Source organism: Salmo trutta, chromosome 12, assembly GCF_901001165.1.
Source record: "Salmo trutta chromosome 12, fSalTru1.1, whole genome shotgun sequence".
In the NCBI taxonomy this organism is placed as follows: domain Eukaryota; kingdom Metazoa; phylum Chordata; class Actinopteri; order Salmoniformes; family Salmonidae; genus Salmo; species Salmo trutta.
In genome coordinates, this window is record NC_042968.1 from 32544917 (window position 1) to 32551488 (window position 6572).

Sequence of the window (6572 nt, forward strand, 5' to 3'; positions counted from 1 at the left end):
GAGGTGAGGGCACTCGGGAGTGTGGTGTCAGGAAATCAACCTCTCACTCAACAAAACAAAGGAGATGATCGTGGACTTCAGGAAACAGCAGAGGGAGCACCCCCCTTTCCACATCGACTGGACAGTAGTAGAGAAGGTAAAATGTTTTAAGTTCCTCGGCGTACACATCACGGACAAACTGAAATGGTCCATCCACACAGACAGTGTGGTGAAGAAGGCGCAACAGCGCCTCTTCAGCCTCGAAATGTGGCTTGTCACCTAAAACCCTCACAAACTTTTCCAGATGCACAACTGAGAGCATCCTGTCGGGCTGTATCACCACCTGATACAGCAACTGCACCACCCACAATTGCAGGGCTCCCCAGAGGGTGGTGCGGTCTGCACAACGCATCACCGGGGGCAAACTTCCGGCCCTCCAGGACACTTACTGCACCCGATGTCACAGGAATGCCAAAAAGATCGTCAAGGACAACAACCACCCGAGCCACTGCCTGTTCACCCTGCTATCATCCAGAAGGCAAGGTCAGTACAGGTGCATCAAAGCTGGGACCGAGAGACCGAAAAAAAGCTTTGATCTCAAGGCCATCAGACTAAATAGCCATCACTAGCACAGAGAGGCTGCTGCCTACATACAGACTTGAAATCATTGGCCACTTTAATAAATGGAACACTAGTCACTTTAATAATGTCACTTTAAAATGTTTACATATCTTGCATTACTCATTTCATATGTAGATACTGAATTCTATACTACCTATTGCATCCTAGCCTATGCCACTCTGACATTGCTCATCCACATATTTATATATTCTTATTCCATTCCTTTACTTAGATTTGTGTGTATTAGGTATTTGTTGTGTAATTGTTAGATATTACTTGTTAGATATTGCTGCACTGTCAGAACTAGAAGCAGAAGCATTTCGCTACGCTCGCAATAACATCTGGTAAACACGTGTGTGTGTGACCAATAAAATTTGATTTGATTTTGGATTATATTAATTCATTTCCTCATCAACCCACACACAATACCCCATAATGACAAAGACACATTTTTAGAATTTTTTGCATAAAAAATACATAACTATTCAGACCCTTACATAACTATTCAGACCCTTTGCTATGAGAGTCGAAACTGAGCTCAGTTGCATCCTGTTTCCATTAATCATCCTTGAGATGTTTCTACAACTTCATTGAAGTCCATCTGTGATAAATTCAATTGATTTGACATGATTTGGAAAGGCACACACCTGTCTATATAAGGTCCCACAGTTGACCTTGTATGTCAGAGCAAACCAAGCCATGAGGTCAAAGGAATTGTCCGTAAGCTCTGAGACAGGATTGTGTCAAGGCACAGATCTGGGGAAGGGTACCAAAAAATGTCTTCAGCATTGAAGGTCCCAAAGAACACAGTGGCCTCCATCATTCCTAAATGGAAGAAGTTTGGAACCACCAAGACTCTTCCAAGAGCTGGCCGCCTGGCCAAACTGAGCAATCGGGGGAGAAGGGCCTTGGTCAGGGAGGTGACCAAGAACCTGATGGTCACTCTGACAGAGCTCTAGAGTTCCTCTGTGGAGATGGGAGAACCTTCCAGGATAACTCTTTCTGCAGCACTCCGCCAATCAGGCCTTTATGGTAGTGGCCAGACAGAAGTGGCCAGACAGAAGCACTAAAGCACTAACTTCACTAAAAGGCACATGACAGCCCACTTGGAGTTTGACAAAAGCACCTAAAGGACTCTCAGACCATGAAAAACAAGATTCTCTTGTCTGACTCTTTGGCCAGAATGCCAAGCATCACATCTGGAGTAAACCTTGCACCATCCCTACGGTGAAGCATGGTGGTGGCAGCATCTTGCTGTGGGGATGATTTTCAGCGTCAGGGACTGGGACACTAGTCAGGACCGAGGGAAAGATGAACGGACCAAAGTAAAGAGAGATCCTTGATGAAAACTTACTTCAGAGAGCTCAGGACCTCAGTCTGAGGTGAAAGTTCATCTTCCAACAAGACAGCGACCCTAAGCAGGCAAGACAATACAGGAGTGGCTTCAGGACAAGTCTCTGAATGTCCTTGAGTGGTCCAGCCAGAGCCCAGACGTGAACCCGATCGAACATCACTGGAGAGACCTGATCAGCAACGCTCCCCATCCAACCTGACAGCACTTGAGAGGATCTGCAGAGAAGAATGGGAGAAACTCCCCAAATACAGGTGTGCAAAGCTTGTAGCGTCATACCCAATAAGACTTTTAATTGATGCCGAAGGTGCTTCAACAAAGTACTTACTAAAGGGTCTGAATACTTATGCAAATGTCATATTTAGGTTTTACATTTTTTATAATAAAAACATTTTAAAAACTATTTTAGAAAAAGGCTGTAACGTAATAAAATATGTAAAAAGTCAATGGGTCTGAATACTTTCCGAAAGCAAACACTTGGGAAGCAGTGTATCTCCCAGAGTGTGATCCCTCTGTAAGGGGGACAGAGGTTGAACCCAGAGCTGGTTGACTGCGAAGAGGTGTGTATGTGTGTGTGTGTGTGTGTGTGTGTGTGTGTGTGTGTGTGTGTGTGTGTGTGTGTGTGTGTGTGTGTGTGTGTGTGTGTGTGTATGCAGTAGAGTGGATATACCAAATGTTCCACTTACTTTGCATTCTACTGTACTCCCCTCCAAACCTGGGTTCATATACTATTTGAAATCTTCAAATACTTTGAGCGTTTGCGTAAGCCTGCCTGGTATATTTTTGGACTATTCCATTGGTTCCATTGTGCCAGGCAAACTCAATCAAGCCCAGATAAAGTATTCTAAATGATTATATATATATATATATATATATATTTTTTTTTTTACCCGGGTTTGCTCTCATTTACTGTAGCCCAGTGCAGATATTCCCTCCTCTCTCCTCTGCCTGCCACTGACCTACAGCCCCAGGGGAGCAGACTGGGTGAACAGAGCAGAGTGGAAGGTCTTACTGTAATATCAAACCTCACATAGACGCAGGTTTACTGTCTGTGTCAATCAGAACTCCTGTGTGTGTGTGTGTGTGTGTGTGTGTGTGTGTGTGTGTGTGTGTGTGTGTGTGTGTGTGTGTGTGCAAATTATTGTGTGCAAATTAGTGTGTTCATGCATATGTGTGTCTGTGAGGGTGTTGGAATCTGTACTCACGTTTCAACATGTGCTGACATTTGTTTGGCACAAGAGGTGGGTCGGTTTCTCTACTCTTCACTTAAAACCTCTCTAGGGTACGTGGGACGAAATCATCCCACACTATTCAACAGCCAGTGACAAATCAGAGCGCCAAATTTAAAACCACAAAATGTCATAATTCAAAGTTCTCAAACATAGGACTATTTTACACCATTTGAAAGATAAGACTCTCGTTAATCTAACCACATTGTCCGATTTCAAAAAGGCTTTACAGCGAAAGCAAAACATTAGATTATGTCAGGAGAGTACCCTGCCAGAAATAATCACACATCCATTTTCAAAGCAAGCATATAATGTCACAAAAACCAAAACCACAGCTAAATGCAGCACTAACCTTTGATGATCTTCATCAGATGACACTCCTAGGACATTATGTTATACAATACATGCATGTTTTGTTCAATCAAGTTCATATTTATATCAAAAACCTGCTTTTTACATTAGCATGTGATGTTCAGAACTAGCATACCCACCGCAAACTTCCGGTGAATTTACTAAATTACTCACGATAAACGTTGACAAAAAACATAATAATTATTTAAAGAATTATAGATACAGAACTCCTTTATGCAATCGCGGTGTCAGATTTTAAAATAGCTTTTCGGCGAAAGCACATTTTGCAATATTCTGAGTAGATAGCCCGGCCATCATGGCTAGCTAATTTGACACCCACCAAGTTTGGCCCTCACCAAACTCAGATTTACTATAAGAAAAATTGGATTACCTTTGCTGTTCTTCGTCAGAATGCACTCCCAGGACTTCTACTTCAACAACAAATGTTGTTTTGGTTCCAAATAATCCATAGTTATATTGAAATAGCTCCGTTTTGTTCGTGCGCTCAGGTCACAATCCGAAGGGTGTCGCGCGAGTGCATTTCGTGACAAAAAAAATTCAAAATATTCCATTACCGTACTTCGAAGCATGTCAAACGCTGTTTAAAATCAATTTTTATGCGATTTTTTCGTAAAATAGCGATAATATTCCAACCGGGCGACGTTGTATTCATTCAAAAACTGAAAGAAAAACATGGAGTCGTCTCGTGAACACGCATCTCCAGTGTCATTGCTCCCTGCCTGACCACTCACAAAAACTCCTGCTGTTTTTTGCCCAGAGACTGCAGAGACGTCATTCCACTTTCTGGCGCCTTCTGAGAGCCAATGGAAGCCTTAGAAAATGTCACGTTACAGCATAGATGCTGTATTTTTGATAGAGATGCCACAGAAGGAGAACAAATTGTCAGACAGGGCACTTCCTGTATGGAATCTCCTCAGGTTTTGGCCTGCCATATGAGTTCTGTTATACTCACAGACACCATTCAAACGGTTTTAGAAACTTTAGAGTGTTTTCTATCCAGATCTCCTAATTATATGCATATTCTCGTTTCTGGGCAAGACTAGTAACCAGTTTAAATCGGGTACGTTTTTTTCCGGCCGTGCAAATACTGCCCCCTAGCCCCAACAGGTTAAATACAGTAGTAATGGTGAAATGGTTATTACACAATACTTACCTAATAATTACTGGGTCTTTGGGGGTCTATTCAATCAAGCACCAAATTGCACAATCAACGAATTGAGTGAAAATGTTTTCACATATGTTTTTCTGATATTTCATGATATGCATATTGTAAAAACATTTGCTGTTTTTGAATGACACCCAGATCATCTGAGGTTTCACTTCTCTGGAGTGATTCATAAACACTCCAACGCTCAGAGGAGAGAGATGTCAGGTTGTTTTTCTGATTAAATGTTACGTTGTCACGTCCGTCGTAAGAAGGAGACCAAGGTGCAACATGGTAGGCAAACATTTGTTCTTTACTCAAAAATGAACACCGTCAAAACAACAAAAACAATAAAGCACAAATTAAACGTGAAGTAAATGGTGTGCTCACAAGCAACTAACCAAAAAACAAGATCCCACAAAAACCCAGTGGGAAAAGGCTGCTTAAATATGATCCCCAATCAGAGACAAAGAAAGACAGCTGCCTCTGATTGGGAACCATATCAGGCCAACATAGAAATACATAATCTAGAATGCCCACCCCAATCACACCCTGACCTAACCAAATAGAGAAATAAAAAGGCTCTCTACGGTCAGGGCGTGACAGTACCCCCTCCCCAAAGGTGCGGACTCCAGCCGCAAAACCTGACTCAATAGGGGAGGGTCCGGGTGGGCATCTAGCCTCGGTGGCGGCTCCGGTGCGGGACGTAGACCCCGCTCTGCTCGTGGATCCGCCATCCTCGGTGGCGACTCTATTTCGTGGGCCGTCGCCGAAAGCTCCGGACCGTGGATCGTCGCCGGAAGCTCCGGACCGTGGATCGGTGCCGGAAGCTCCGGACTGTGGATCATCGCCAGAGGCTCTGAACTGGGAACCCCCGCTGGAGGCTCCAGACTGCCGACTGCCGCTGGAGACTCCGGACTGCAGACCGTCGCTGGAGCCTCTGGACCGTCGCTGGAGGCTTCGGACCGGGGACCGTTGCTGCAGGCTCCGCGCCATGGAGCCTCCCTACAGGCTCTGCGCCATGGATCATCACTGGAGGCTTCGCACCCTGGATCATCACTGGAGGCTCCGGGCCATGGATCATCACTGGAGGCTTCGTGCCATGGATCATCACTGGAGGCTCCGGGCCATGGACCATCACTGGAGGCTTCGTGCCATGGATCATCACTACAGGCTCCGGGCCATGGATCATCACGGGAGGCTCCGAGCCATGGATTATCACTGGAGGCTTTGTGCCATGGATCATCACTGGAGGCTTCGGACCATGAATCATAACTGGAGGCTTCGTACGTGGAGCCAGAACCAGGCTCACTGGACTGGGGAGACGCACTGGAGGCCGGGTGCGTGGAGCAGGCACAGGGCGTACCAGGCTGGAGAGACGCACTGGAGACCAGGTGCGCGGAGCTGGCACAGGATATACTGGGCCGTGGAGGCGCACTGGAGGTCTGGAGCGTAGGGCTGGCACAACCCGTCCTGGCTGGATGCTCACTTTAGCCCGGCAAGTGCGGGGCGCTGGCACAGGACGCACTGGGCTGTGAAGGCGCACTGGCGACACAGTGCGTAGAGCAGGCGCAGGATATCCTGGACCGAGGAGGCGTACTGGAGACCAGGAGCGCTGAGCCGGCACAACCTGTCCTGGCTGAATGCTCACTTTAGCCCGGCAAATGCGGGGAGCCGGCAACGAGCGCACCGGGCTGTGAATGCGCACTGGAGATACGGTGCGCATCATCGCATAACACGGTGCCTGACTGGTCACACGCTCCCCATGGTAAGCACAGGGAGTTGGCTCAGGTCTAAACCCTGGCTCCGCCAATCTCCCCGTGTGCCCCCCAACATTTTTGGGGGGGAGCTGCCTCTCGGGCTTCCGTCGTTGCCG